General features: G+C 34.2%; 1 long non-coding RNA gene across 1 annotated transcript; it reads left to right on the top strand.

Moving 5' to 3' along the window:
- The first annotated feature begins 6,059 nt into the window (after positions 1-6,059).
- LOC148607242 (uncharacterized) lies at positions 6,060-15,435 on the top strand. Its single transcript, XR_015914987.1, has 3 exons — positions 6,060-6,102; positions 7,050-7,135; positions 15,391-15,435. It is a non-coding gene; the product is annotated as an uncharacterized LOC148607242 (long non-coding RNA).
- The last annotated feature ends 25 nt before the right edge of the window (positions 15,436-15,460 follow it).

Raw genomic sequence — 15,460 nt, 5'->3', positions numbered from 1 at the left:
AGGAAAATCACCTTTCCAAAATTCAACGAACATTTCACATTTTACTAAATGAATATTTGTTGGAAAATATTATCAGGTTTGGCCGACAGATGCATAATTAAAATTCAAGAATACATTTATAATAATGACCTTCCCAGGTTCGGTACAATATACAAACGGACTAAATAACAGTTTCATATAACAACATCGCCTTGTGTCGAAATATGTAACTTGTCAGGCCGTTCCGGAACTATACGTGGTACCGAGAACAGGAACAATATTTGTAGAACACCCTAAATTGTTTGGTTGATTGGTTGTTCTATAGGGAAATTTTGGTTGGACGAGATAACGTTGGCACCTCCAAATGTCGCAGTGGAAAATGATGGTTTTAGGTCCAGCTATATATAAATATGGTCACTGCTAAAAATTGGGCTGTCCAAGGATTCATAATTATATTCTGAAAGAACATATTGTGGTACTTTATTTACAACACTGAAATTCAAATAAATTCGGACCAAGTTAATAAACTCTCAAACATCACAGATGATAGTAACAATTCGTAACCTAGAATATTCAATAACATGCAATGCGCGTAACATGCATAATATGTATAAAATATTTCCCGCAAAGTAAACTAACTTGGTAATTGTAAATTTTATAAATGTTCAAATTTTCACAGTTTAATTCAATTTGCAAAGTTTAGATATTTCTATTCAGAATATAGACATTCTAGTCTCAATATACTTAAATCCAATCTAAAAATTACCTCTCTAAATCATAAACCCAAAACCAAAGTAAACTTAATAAATAGGAATCTTTAGATAATCACCTGAAAGACGGCGTTGTAACTCCTGCGCCCTACATGTGACTGACTAGTGGACAACGGATATCATCTGATTTAAATACCAGTGAAATGCGGGTGCTCATGCAGTTAGTTTAGCGCGCGTATGCATATACTGTAATATAGTCCGTCCATAAATGTAAGTCCATTTCTACATACTGTCCAGTCAAATTCGCCAATATGATAGAATACATAAATGAAAGAATAAATGAATGAATGGATGGATGTGTGATTGAATGAATGATTTAAGTTTATCATGCAAATCAAACCGGTGACAACTGAAAAGAAATTAAACACATTACTAACGTAATTGTAATTTAATTAATTACTTTATAAATTTTGTGTAATTTTATTAAATTTGGCAACTAATCGGTTTGTAATTAATTACATTTTTATGTAACTGACCCAAGGTTTGTATGCTACTCGCCAACATTTGTCAAATGTACATATCCTCCATAATGTTTTAAAGATATAAACGAGTGTTTATTAAACCCCTGTGGCAGCGGTACTCGCATTAACGATATGGATCGTTCACATGTTAATGTGGCGAAGGATTTACCGGTAGAAAAACACATGTACGATAGCGTATAATTATTGTAACATTACCCAAGTGACATGTGTTTTTGTTTTGACACTTTACAAATGTGGCTTTTACATTTGTTCTGGTTTCTGATATATTTTAATAGAAACTATCAATGATGTTTACAAACGAATAGAAATAATGGAGATAGAATCCATCTCTGTGGGCCCCGCCATGGCAATTAAGCTTTATACACCAAAATAACATTACAAAGACCACTACCAATGATACGCAACACATCGTCCTTAGGTGATCTATCCACTTAAAAAATATTGAAAAGTTACTGCCCAGACAAGCGTTTGTTACGGTCGGACTGACGGACAGAGTAATCAGAAAAGGCGACCAACACTTATCAACACCTATCTTTTAATCATTTGCAGGCGTCCTTTGGTCGTTAGTGTAATGCATAGGCACAATATCCATGCAAATGCATTGAAGTGAAAATGTTTGTTTTCGATCTCGCTATCCGCTACTTGAAAGTATTTCAAAATTATTATTCTTCGTACTGAACTTTCCGTAATACCAACAGTGCAAGATTTCGCATTTTGTAATTGGGCTGTTTGCCGCATCGAGACTAAGCTTCGATCGTCAGAAGCTATACAATATCTGCTATCCGTGATGTGTCATGCATTGTATAAAATAGGAATATGATTTCCAATGTGATTGTCATCAACCAATTGCCAACCAGGGTAGAATTTATAAGAATTAAATGGACCTAAAATAAATGATGTGAAACTATTAATAAAAGACCGATACCTGGGACAGCGGTGGGAAAATACAACAGGAAAGAACCTAAACAATCTGTCGACCCGAGGGAAAATTAATCATTGTCGGTTTGGGATGAAAGACCATGTGCAATGCAAGTGTTTTGAAATATCCAAGTTTTAACAATTGGTCTTTATAAGAATCAAGCAAAATCAGTAAAAAATCAGTAAAATGTGATATATTCCCAAAAACTATATATTTCTATTTTTTAACTTTTCATTGAATGATACTATCTATTGTTTTGATTTGTCTATCCTTTCTGGACAATGTATATTTTTAAATAGCATATTATATTTACGACTTATGACAGATATTGATAATACAAATCAACTTCACGTTTTAAGTTTCTTCATTTTTATAGAAAAAAAATCAACGAACTAATTTTTGTTTTTTGAGTGTTTATCAGTTTCCTGATGAAATGGAATATGCATCAACACATTCGGATCATTCACAAAGGATTTATGGGACACAACTCTCTTAATGGTATATACATGGCCTTTACTTTTCTAACGTGTAACATTCTTAAAAATGATGCATGCTTAAAATATTGAGTATCTGTTACCGTGTTTAATGTATGTTGAAGTTAAATACTACTCATTTTGGAGGACTTCCATTTGAAATCTGTTTAATGACAGGGTTGGGGACCGAAGGGTCAGTTTTCATTTTCACATGCACTATACATGCTATATGCACACATAAACTGTAGGACAAACAATGGAGGTCAATTTTGGTGCTTCATTTATTTCAGTGGTAAAATGCATCTTGTGTCCTTAAACATGTTAACAAAAGCTTGACATTAACAACAGCTTTTCTCCCTCTCGCTATAATGGCTTTTGAAATGTACTGAGGAGTATATATTCAAATAAAACAAAAGTAGTACAAAAATTCTCTGAAAGACCGCTGTTAATTAATATTCTCTAACGTCAAACACAGTCCATTCATGTGTGTCTCTAGTAAGTGTATATGAATGTCAAATTTGTAGTTGTGATTGTCAAATCTTCTATATTATTTTTTTTTATGCAGCAAACAAAAACTTTGCTAGAAACCATTGTTTAAATGGTTTAATTTTTATTGGGAAATGGCATTGGATATTTGCAAGAGGCTTCATAGGGGAAATAGGTGAGATAGATTTTACTCAGAGTTTAGCCTTTTCAGATGTTGGTCTTATTATTTGTAAATAGATATTGGATGAAAAAATAACAAATAATTGATTCGTGAAATAGTCTTTACTAAATTGACAGTTGATTGATAGCCATTTAAAATCCTTGTGGATTTTTTTCATCGTATTTATAGCTTATTTAAATTGCAATAACTTCGCTTTTAAAGCGGATGGGCGGGGCGGTATATCGTAATCACGGTGATTGTCATTAGCTTTGTTATTAGTAAAAATATTTTTTTATATGTGAGATACTTTACAGATATAATTATACATTTTTTAAGTTAACTTCTTTTCCAGCATTGACAAAATGCCTAACTTCGCATGTTTTACTATGGATATGACAGAGTGGACCACTTGGCATGGTAAAAGCAGAAAATCTTACTATCACAGATGAAAGGCCATCATGATATATTTTATAAAACATCTTTGATGAAATAAGTAGCACGGACTAGCAGGTAAGCCTAGTTTTACTGTTACTTACACCCCAAGTTTGAGATGAGACCCGTGCGAATTGTTAAAGTTGAAAGAATGCATATGTTGTGTACTTTCTATGTGTATGCAACAAACCTACATTGAATTTTTTTTGGTAGTTTTCTTGTGAGTGTAACATTTTCCTTGTCCCCTTAACAGTTAATGCCATCAAGTATTCAATACGACTGACAAACTCAAGCATGTTTTCATGTTTCAAATATAAATAATGCTTCCCTTATTGCTTTGGTAATACTATTATGTTATTCCAATAGTCTAAAAAATTTTGTATTCGTGTTTCTAGGGGTTGATTTAAAGTCTTGTAGTGGGTGTTGTACACACTTTTGAATATGGCCCCATTTCAATTTGTTACTAAAAATATGTTGGCATGCCAGGTAATTTTATTTAAAATCTTGACATAATGTTTTGTTTTATTTAACTTGCATTATGAGATTGATGGTGAAATTATATCAATACAAAAACCTGAGTTAAAATATAAATGCATTATATACAGAGGAAAAGGCATGTGATCCGATTGAACACCTTATACCTGAGCAGTGTTTCTTTTAGATTTGAGAAAAAAAAACAAACAAACAAACAAAACAAACAACATCCACCTTATCTTCAGAAATGTTAACGCCCCGTGCAGGTCCGGGTGTTAAAAGAATAGGCCTGCAGCAGCGCTAAGCTTGTCGTAAAAGGCGACTAAATAGTGCTCAGAAACCTAGCCGGGGGCTAGGCGCTCTGCCCACAGAGCAACTGGGATGTGTGCCTCAGGTGGTGGAATGGGGTACCCCTGGCGTGTTACATGCTGGGGTTGTCAGGCTATAATACGGAAAACCTGACCGCAAACCATAGTGGTGCACCGTGTTGGGAAAGATGCCACGTTCCTCGCACGTTAAAGAACCCTGCTGTGGTATTCGATAGGAGTAGGAACCTTTGCGCTCCGCCACAGGAGGCTAAATTGCCGACCTTATCCATCCCCCTTTTTCCAGTGGCAATCAAAATTTGTCAACCCTATTATCCTTGTTACCCATCTTTTTTTTTCATTTCATGTTCATTTTGTCATCCATTTCATGTTCATTGTCTGAATATAGCTGAAATATTGCTGCTCGGACGTTAAACCCCAACAAACAAACAAACAAACAAACAAACAGAAATGTTAACTAAAACAAGTAAAAGACATTTTGTAGTTTGATAAAAATATAAAGAAAGGCTTGTAAAGGAAATGAAGGGTATTCCTTATCTCTCTCTGCATATTATCATGAAAACGGAATGTTCTGCCTAATGAATTAATTCTAATTGTACCAATAATTCCCATCCTAAAGGAAGACGTCCAATCTATTTTAAAACATCGTAAAATCGTTAAAAAGACCGTAAGTAACAATTTACACAGGAAAAACGAAATTGTTGCCTCAAATTTAACTAATGAAAACGAAAACAAGATAATACATTCTGAGGCTAAGGACTTAGGACAGGCACAAAAATGCGGCGGGGTTGATGTTGATTACATCCCTCCCAATTTTTTAAAATAAAATCAGACTGCTGTGTAAAAAAATAACCATATAATCGAAGGACAAAGACCAGACAGGAAAACACACACAACAAAGAACATGAAATAAACAAAATAACAGAAGAAATTGAGCCATCCGGACTCCACTTTAAACAACAGGGAACATTGACCAGAAGTACCGATTTTTCTTGAAACATCGGCCGAGTTTCACATAAAATATCACGTCCGGGATGGACAAAGAGAAAAGAAAAAAACTATGATCTAGTGCACAAATTGGTTCTCATTGTGCAGATAAATACACGCTAACGATCCACGAGGTCATGATGACATTTGGGACATGTTTAAGGTCAGTCATACTTTTATGTATAATATACGATAAAGAAAACGTTTACACACAGACAGATTTAATTTAAATCAAGTTGACTAAAGGTATACACATGTCTAATCAATGAAAACCAATTTCATCTAGGAGCTTTTTCAGAATAAACTTATGCGTTTGTTTAAAAAAAAAAAAAACAAGACGTTTATCACATATTGTTGACTTTTGGATTTGCCGTACGCTGGTTCGCCTCTCCCTCTGAAATTGACCGTCCAGATTTTCAACAGTTGAAGTGTAATGTACAATAGTGTATTAAATCACGTAGACACTAAAGTATTATATGTTATTATCACTGGTTTACTAATATTTTATCAACAGTTTATTTTTATGCACAATTTACTGATAGATTAAAACCGTATAATCTCACATGATATGGTTATACTCACTAGGGTCGGATTAGATGTTACATGTAGTAAAGGTATGTATTCGTCGACAAAGCTGTTATAGAATTTATGAGAAAGCAAACATATTTTTTTTTATTAATGTATTTTGAGTGGAATCTCCCTGGTGTATTCCAATCGATCTAAGTGGTTAAGATGCTTGATATAGTCAAATCTACAATCAAATTTGTCATTGACAAAATGTATGAAACTCTATAGATTTCTGTGGCCGTATATATGCATTTGTAAATACTGCAGTTAGGGAATAACTAAAGTATTTTCTTAACGTTGATCCTTAGTTCGACTGGCAACCAATGATATTGTTATCGTTACTTTCATAACGCATGCTTTTCATTGTTGTATTTATTGATGAAAGTGTTCCATTTTACCAAACAACGCAATATCGATTTTGTACTTCATAATTTAAAAAAAAAACCAAACAAAATCATATACAAAGTTACTGAAAAAGTGCTACTCATCATCAAAAAGGATAATTGTGAGCCAAACTAAATAAAATGCATATTTAACGAATTTTATTGCTTATTCTGTATGTTATCGTTATTTGAACTTTAACAAATGTGACTTTTTAATTAAGAGTAATCAAGGGAACCAAGGTTATAGCGGTAATCAAACGAATGTAATCCAGAGACAAAGACCAGACATGGAAAACGGACATACACAACAAAGAATACAATAAAAAATAAGGTGCAACGAAAGACCAGAATTTTGAAATGTGTTCACCAATTTTTCCACATTACAAAAGTTACTGTTTTCAAAAGTATGATTTTACCACATTTTATTATTTATTTATAAGTTTGTACCCAGCACTTTTGTTAATTTTGATTTGAGTAGTATGCTCTAATGCACAAAAAGTGAAAACTGTCAACTGTGTGTTATGTGAATGTTAAAAAAAATAATTTAGCAATTGTTTGTAAAAACATAATTATGTATACCACTAAAAGGAATTTTCAATTCTATAAAAAAGAGTAGTATTCATTGGAGGGGTGTATGTGTGGCTTTTGTTCACATTAGAAATTCCAACTGTATTATAGTATTGAAGGAGAAATAAGGGTAAGTATTATATTGCTACATTTAATACATTGGTGATGTATGATATAATTAATTCAAATAATATTGAAAAAAGATAAAATTCATAAACTCCGTGAATGTTCTAGTTTCATTTAGCGAACAACCAAGCAGAGTCTGGAAGGTTCGCCATCAATTCAGTAAATATATAAGTTATTTGGGAATCACATGAAAAGAAATCAACTATTCGTTAATTGGTATTTTTGTAGCATTGTACACTTGCCCATTGTGTTAAAATATGTCTGTGAGATCCGTGTTCAGGCAACGTTAAATGTCTGACAATTATTAATTAAAATTATTTCTTAATTTCCAAGAAGACTATGTTTTTACAACATAAACAAATTTTGCAATGTTTAGGTATATTATAGTACCGTAGTAATTGATTGAATTCCGCATTGGATGCCTTAGAGTTCACGCCAACTCTGACATTTATAGCAACATCGTCTGCACTACGTCCAACGCTCTAGACCACTCTGCCAACTAGGCTATATAAAAATATAGCTGTCGTAAACCGAGTGATACTTCCACTGTTGGTATCGGATAAGACAATAAAGGATCTGCAACAGTATGCAAATACAGCCACATCATGTACATAATACATCTAAACAGTCTAATTGGATGCGGCAACTCTACCATCTTACTTGCTAGATCAATATAGAATGTTAATACAAGGATGCACACACACACACACACACACACACACACACACACACACACACACACACACACACACACATATATATAAAGTCTAAAGGAATCTGCCAACCAGCAAACTTAATGGGTATCGGATCGTCCAGTCATGACGATGCAGCACAAACAAAAATAATTATATAAGTCTAAAGGATTGTACAACGATACCGATAAAGACATCATATATATACACCCCAACTCTAAAATCAATGCGAGGTTGCAAATGTGGTCGCTCCCGCAGCGGGATTCGAACACAATCTCTTCAATGATATCTATGGCAATGCCTGCACGAAGTCCAACGCTCTAGACCACTCGGCCAACTTGGCTGATATATATATATATATATATGCAAGTCTAAACTTGGGATATTAAAAAAATACCGATTAAATTTACAGAAATTCTAAATAATAAGACATTGGAAAACTCAAGTAATGATATTGTTTTAAACATTATAGATCTGCCACAAATTCTAGATGTGAACAGACGAGTAATACATCCAGAAACTTTCGACTTGTAACTATCGTAAAAGGTTTAATAACACATCCAAATTTTTAAAAAAATCATTTGAAATTTAAACACCACATATTATACACTGACAACAGACTAATTAATTGATTGATTGTTGGAGTTTAACGCCCGAGCAGCAATATTTCAGCTGTATTCAGGCGTTGAACATGAATTGATGATAAAATGAGCATGAAATGATGATGATGAAATGAAAAAAATTGATGGGACACAAGGACAATAGGATCGACAAATTTTGATCGCCACAAGATAAAAGAGAGGGATGGGTAGGATCGGACAATTTAGCCTCCTGTGGCGGAGCGCAAAAGGTTCCTACTCCTATAGAATACCACAGCAGGGTTCGTTAACGTGCGAGGAACGTGGCATATTTTCCAACACGGTGCACCACTATGGTTTGCAGTCAGGTTTGTCCGTATTATAGCCTGACAATCCCAGCATGTAACATGCAAGAGGTACCCCATTTCACCAACTGGGGCACACATCCCAGTTGCTCTGTGGGCAGAGCGCCTAGCCCCCATTTTTGTCATGCAGAAAATAGTATTGTTACTATAAATCGCATATTCCATAATTGTATTTTTGTTTGTGAAATAGTTAAGGATTTGATTAACATTTTAGTTAGTCATGGATAATTATATGAAGACCATACAACAAGCCAATTGTATTTTCTTAATGCTTAAAATAATCACAAATGCTGTAACCTCTTAAATGCAGTTTGGTGTATTTCTAAATTTATAATATGGAAAATTCGAAACCAAATAAATTTTTGAAGAAACGTTCCACCAAATTTATTGTGCATAGGAATTAGAAGTTCAATTAAAACATGAACTTCATATCATATCTCAAAGTTTCAAACATAAATCATTTGAGAAGGACATTTTAAACAGTGTCATTAGGGATCTCTAAGGTAGATATATCATGCAAATTATACAAGGATTGTGCACATTTATGGATATATTTAACCATGTTACAACTAAAATTATTATTAACATTTAGGACATATGTATTAAAATGCGTGTTCAAAGTCATGCAATGCTATTTCATGTTTTAAAATTTACGTGTTATACATATCGAGGTTTTACAAAGTCATTCTGTAGAATACACTATGTATTAGATACTTAATATATAACTGTGAATGGATACCTTTAACATTTCCTCATTCTTCATTCCTGGGAAGAAAGTTTTTTTTTTATCGTAAACAGGGACCCTTATTCTGGTTCACTTGGGTCGTATAGGGGAATTGTTAATACCAAGTGAGTACGAAACCCTTCTCTTCTCTGACATATATGGCAACACCGCCTGCACTGTGTCCAAATAGGCTATATGATATAGCTTTTGTTAACCGAGTGATACTTTCTCGTAAGTGAATCTAGAGCGCGAACATTAGTACATGATGTAACTGAATTGTACAACCTCTGATGGTATCGGCTAATATATATATATATATAAATTTTTGGTCGTTCCCTCAGCGGGACTCGAACTCGTACCGCTGTGCCATCTGTGGCAACACCGCCTGCACAAAGTCCCCTGGATCACTTAGCCTGCTAGGCTGTACATACATATAGCTTTCGCTGGCCGGGTCATTCCTTATCGTAGGATTAATCTAGGGCTTTAACTTTACCACACGATCCATGGTAGGACGGGACAGTTCATCTAGGTGTTATTTTGTAGGATAGAGGATCAAATGAAATACGCATGTCACAACAATTCAATATTATAAAAACGTCTCAGAATGTGACGACTCTATTCGCTACACTGCTCTATTCGGATCAAATCGATACAGGGAATGTAATGTGAACTTACAAAAGGGTCTGAAAATTCCCAACGATGTTAGAACTGTCAAATTTGCGATGCAAATGTTTAGTTGTTCCTTCCACGGGACTTGAACTCGTACCGCTGTGACATCTATTGCAACACCGCCTGACAAAGTCCTGAAATATGTAAATATTTGAAAAATATTTCAAAAGATTTCGACGAAAACATTACCATTCATTCAAAGAAAAACAGTGAATGTTTGGACTACTAAATGTATACAAATACTGAAACGAAGCAGTGTTTTGAAGGTTGCGAAATTTATGCTACAGCATTCGGTAAAAATTTTGACTTCTACCCTCTGGGATCTATCGTCATCTGCACTGATATTGTCCAAGTGATTTAAAAGTCAAGTTACCATATAAATATTGTAAATTCGGTGAAAATTTGTTTCCGTTACGCTGTGAAGGTCACGGTTGAGACAATACTGGTGTCACATACTAGCATTTGAGTGTTTACTCATGTTTTCACCGGCAAATCTAGTATATATAGTTTTTTCCTTGAGGAAAAATTGAGTATATATTGAGTTTTCCACTATGAAAAATTTAGTATCCGTATACACATACTTGGTTTCCCCATTACCAGTTAAAATACGGGGTTGAGAACCACGGTACATCATATGTCATACAATAAGGACATAATAATAATTCATGCAATGCAGAAACTTCTTTTGAATAAAGTGTGTTAGATTCTATGTAAAGCCACTATGAGCGAACCAATGTTAATACCAAAAATACTATCTTTAACGGTTTGACAACAGTATCATAACTATATCCTTTTATAGTTACGAATTAGCCTTTTCAACGGTTTAGGTAATTTATTGGGTGAATTTTAAGCTTTCATTGATTTAAGAAGAATATTGACATACAAAATAGGGTGGTAGATACACTAACATGACATTTCGTACCAAAAAAAATATATAAAAAAAAAAAAAAAAAAAAAAAATAAAATAAAAAAAAATAAAAAAAAATATACAGGACCGCGCATTCATAAACTCTTACGATTGCACACTAAAAACTATTAATTGTACCGCCATTTAAAATACAAAATCTTACGTTCTAGTCACATTTTATGTATATGGCATTTTCTTGTGTGGGTCCTGGCTATCAAATCATAATGTCCACTGCTAGGCTTGTCGTACAAGGCGACTAAGATGCACCCAGAACACCAGCCGGGCGCCAAGCCAACTGAGCTTACTCTTAATGAAAATATCGCCAAAAACCGTAGTGAAGGTAACACACAATGTTCCTCGTTCGTTAAAGAACGTTGCAGTAGTTTTCGATAGGAGTACCGACGCAAACTGAACGCACATCGAATACCAAGAACGATCATAATTCACAATATTAATTTCTCACGCACGAAAGACGTGGGCACGATAAACAACTCTCCAAGCGCGCAATAAATTTCTCGATAATACACGTTTGAACGTACAATATACTTGTCCTTGGGTTGAGAGGGTCCACCGTGCACCCCCACTCATTAACTTCATGGTGATTTCTAGGTACCTTTATACCTCCCATTACCGAATCAATTTGTCTTAAAGATTTGTCAAAAAATGGCGTATTTGGTATAATCTGTTTATTATTAAAAAATATTTCCCCTACCCCTAGAAAACTGGTGTCAGTATCAAACTAAATTAAAAAGCATTCAAAGCATACTGGCACTGTAGAACTAATAATTTAGGCATTCGTAATTAAGATAATGATATACCGAACATATCTGATCAATTTTAGTGCGCGTTTTTTTTTCGTTTCTATGTGACGATAATGAGTTTTTCATGAAATGTAGAATTTTCGGAATTTCATATTTTCTTCCAATTCATATGTAATTACTATTTTGTTTTCTGAATATCGGACATCAAACAAGCTTTTGTATATTCAAATACAATTATATGGCGTCTAGGCTTTCTAAATAACCCAAGTAAGAAATATTTGAAATTTTCCAAGCCTGATTAGGTGGAATATTGTCATCCCTACCCATGAAAAAAGTACATTAACATGAACCCAAATGTTAATTTTTAGCATATAATCGATCTGAAAAAAAAAGCTGGGTAAAATCATACATACTCAGTAACAAAAGCAAATGAGCAACTCGGACTCCTCCAAAAATTTGGAGCATGGACCTGATGCACCGGTATGGTAAGCGTCCTCTGCTTTTCTATAAACACCCGCTCATAAAAAGTCGGGGTAGACAAACGAGGAAAGGAAAACTATGACACGTTGAATAGATTAGTTTTCATGGCGTAGATGGATACACCATAACGATTCACTAGTTCATTATGACGACCATAAAATTTCTGTAGTGGTGACTTCAATCTTGTAGCAACATAAGCCTGTTCAAGAAGCCTATTTGATAGAGTTCTAGCGCGATACAAAAAGTCTGCGTAGTTTCGGCAAGCTCTGGCATAAGGTGTGAGTTGTGATATGAACACTCCATACGCAGTTGCTGAAGGCATGTTGCCACAGATGAAAGGAAAATTGACAATTCTAAATGTTTGGTCAATAGTTTTCCTTTACCATCGATTTCTAAGTTTAGGTCAAGATATGAGGCTGACTTCACAGTGTCTGTAGTATCCTTTATTTCAAGTTATTTTGGGTAGATGCGATGTATCAAATCCCCGAAATTAGGATTGTTTTAAAAAATTACGTCATATATATAGCGGAAACTGAGATTAAAGGATCTAGCCAAACTATATTCTTCCTTTCGGATCAGATCAGCTATAAAGTCAGCCTTATAAGAGTGAAAGAATAGGTCAGCAAGTAAAGGAGCACACTTTGTTCCCATTGGAATCATCTGAAATTCAGTAATTGTAACTCAAAAAAGAAAGTCTAAGCTCATGAATTGATCAGATATATTGGTTACATCATTAAGTATGAATGCCTTAAATGTAAGTTTTACGGCGTTGGTATGCTGGAATGAGAACTATTTTTGATACCGAGACCAGTTGTCTAGGGTTAGGGGTAATATTTTTAACATTTGTTCAAAATATGTTCTTGAATATTAGTTTTTCGTGGAATGTGGAATGTAGGAAATGAAATAATCTATCAAATGACACAACATTTGAGACGTTTTAGTTGAGAAATAATTTGTAGATCGAATTTTTGTGACTTTTAAAGGAAAAGTCGAAAATCCGTTTTTGTTTGTTTTGGATAAATTCTGACCACGATAATCGCCAAAATTCATGAAAAGAACTCCAGAAGTATCAATTGTAATAACACTAAACAGAAAATACCAAAATAATTCATTTTTTTATTGAAGGATAAATTCTCTTGGGGTTTTGACATGGAAAAAATATTTCAATTTTAGCAATTTTTTGGTGGGATTCCATTTTACCCCAAATTCCTAAGTATTACCGCAATTTTCTTGGTACCATTGTAAAGCTGAGACATTGGACTACATATATATTCTGTTTTCATTGTTTTGTAAGAAGAGGAAGTTTGAAGAATAAACGTAAAAAATTGATTTTTGCCTAAACGAGGTATAAAGAGTAGTAAAAAAAAAAAAAAATTTCAGTTTATTTTTTGGCGACAATAAGATCGTAAATGGGAGGTATAAGGGTACCTGAACATCATATCGTGGTGTGGGGGTGCACGTAGGGTTATCACAGCCCGCGTACCATAAAAAGAAGCGATATAGGAGCGTCTGCGGGAAGCTAAATTGCCAAACTCTAACCACCTATAATTCTTCCCTACCTGTTGACCGTTTATTCGTGTGTCCCTTCTCATTTTCACTTCATCTTCTTTTTTATGTTTATTTCATTATCCATTTAATGTTCATCGTCAGCATAAAGTCGAAATCATGCTTCTTTGGTGAACAATTATTAATCAATCAATCACACATGTTGTTAATTTTAAGGGCAATTCTTATTAGGTAAACTAACATTATACACCAAAGCCTAAAATTACTAGAAATGAAAGAAGTGTTTCAATTATGAGGCAGCAAATTTTAAGATTTCCTTACAAAATGGCTAGGAAACCTACAACCTTTTGAAATTTCACAGTAGTTATTTCCTCTTGGTATGGCAAGGAGAACAGTTTATGAAATGAATATTAATTACAGCGACAGAGCTTGGTCCATTCAAAGACTGTGTCTCTTTGTCCTGTTTTAACTATGCATCTACCATGACGGCAAAATACCACAAAATTGTTATACACTTTTTATCATGTTGACAAAATGTTTTCTGTCGTTATATGCCCTTTAAAGACGGAAAAGGCAGGGGGTTAAGGTTACTCACAATTTGTATCTTTGTATCATAGGTTCCGAAAGTATTGACCTACTATAAGTGAAACTTTGCAAGGTTTTTTCAACTCCATGAAACGTTTACGTATCCGATGTAAGCGTTCAAGTACCGTTTATCGTGCATTTTCTTAACTGTTTACATCGTTTTGCGTCCTTGCTTTAAAACTCGCGAAAAATGCACGAAAGGGGTAATGGTTTAGACGCAAATGATGATCGTTCGTCAAAACAATGTGTGTCATTAATGACATGTTTGGATGAATTCTTATCTTAATATTTTATAAAATGTGTTTTATTATTCAATATCCAATATCTATCTTATCACCTAGAGATATCATAAAATAAGTAGTGAAATTCGTCCGTACATATGTGATATTTCTGCTTTAGAGGCAACCATGAAGAGGGGTGGTCTAGGAAATGTATAAATGCCTCATTAAACCTTAGCCTGAAATTGTCTTTTCGAATACAAACAATACTTTTTCCTTTCCGTGTTTGTCTACCCCGGACTTGACATTCATTTTTATGAGCAACTCGACGGGTGTTTCAAGAAAAGCAGAGGAGCCTACCCTACCGCTGCATCTGGGCAATGCTCCCAGTTTTTAGCGGAGTCCGAGTTGCCTATTTACTTTTGTTATTTTTATGTATGATTTTAGTTACTTCATGTTCTTTGTTGTGTATGTCTGTTTTCCATGTCTGATCTTTGTCCCTGGATTACATTCCTTTGCTAATAATCTATAACCTTGGTTCCCTTGATCATTCTTTGACATGTCATGTAGAGAATTACAATAAGTCGAACCTGCCATTTCGTTCATATCAAAGTAGCGGCCGCCTTCGTTGAAAGATCACAATTCGATTCTGTTCCCTATATCTATATAATTACAGGTACATGTGTTACATGTATTTAAATGAGGTTGCCCCAAGGCGAATGTTTTATTTATCGGTTGTTCTGAAAGGCTTTGCTAATACATTATATAGTACAGTGAAAGGAATCGTCAAAAGATGTAAAAACCTACTCAGTGATAGGTATTTATAATTTCTTGAGTTTTTTGT

The sequence above is a fragment of the Perna viridis genome, chromosome 9, assembly GCF_037379345.1.
Source record: "Perna viridis isolate PV_CMFRI_1.1 ecotype Kerala chromosome 9, ASM3737934v1, whole genome shotgun sequence".
Lineage (NCBI taxonomy): Eukaryota > Metazoa > Mollusca > Bivalvia > Mytilida > Mytilidae > Perna > Perna viridis.
Note: the sequence above shows the minus strand (reverse complement) of the source record. Positions and strands in the feature narration are given on the sequence as shown.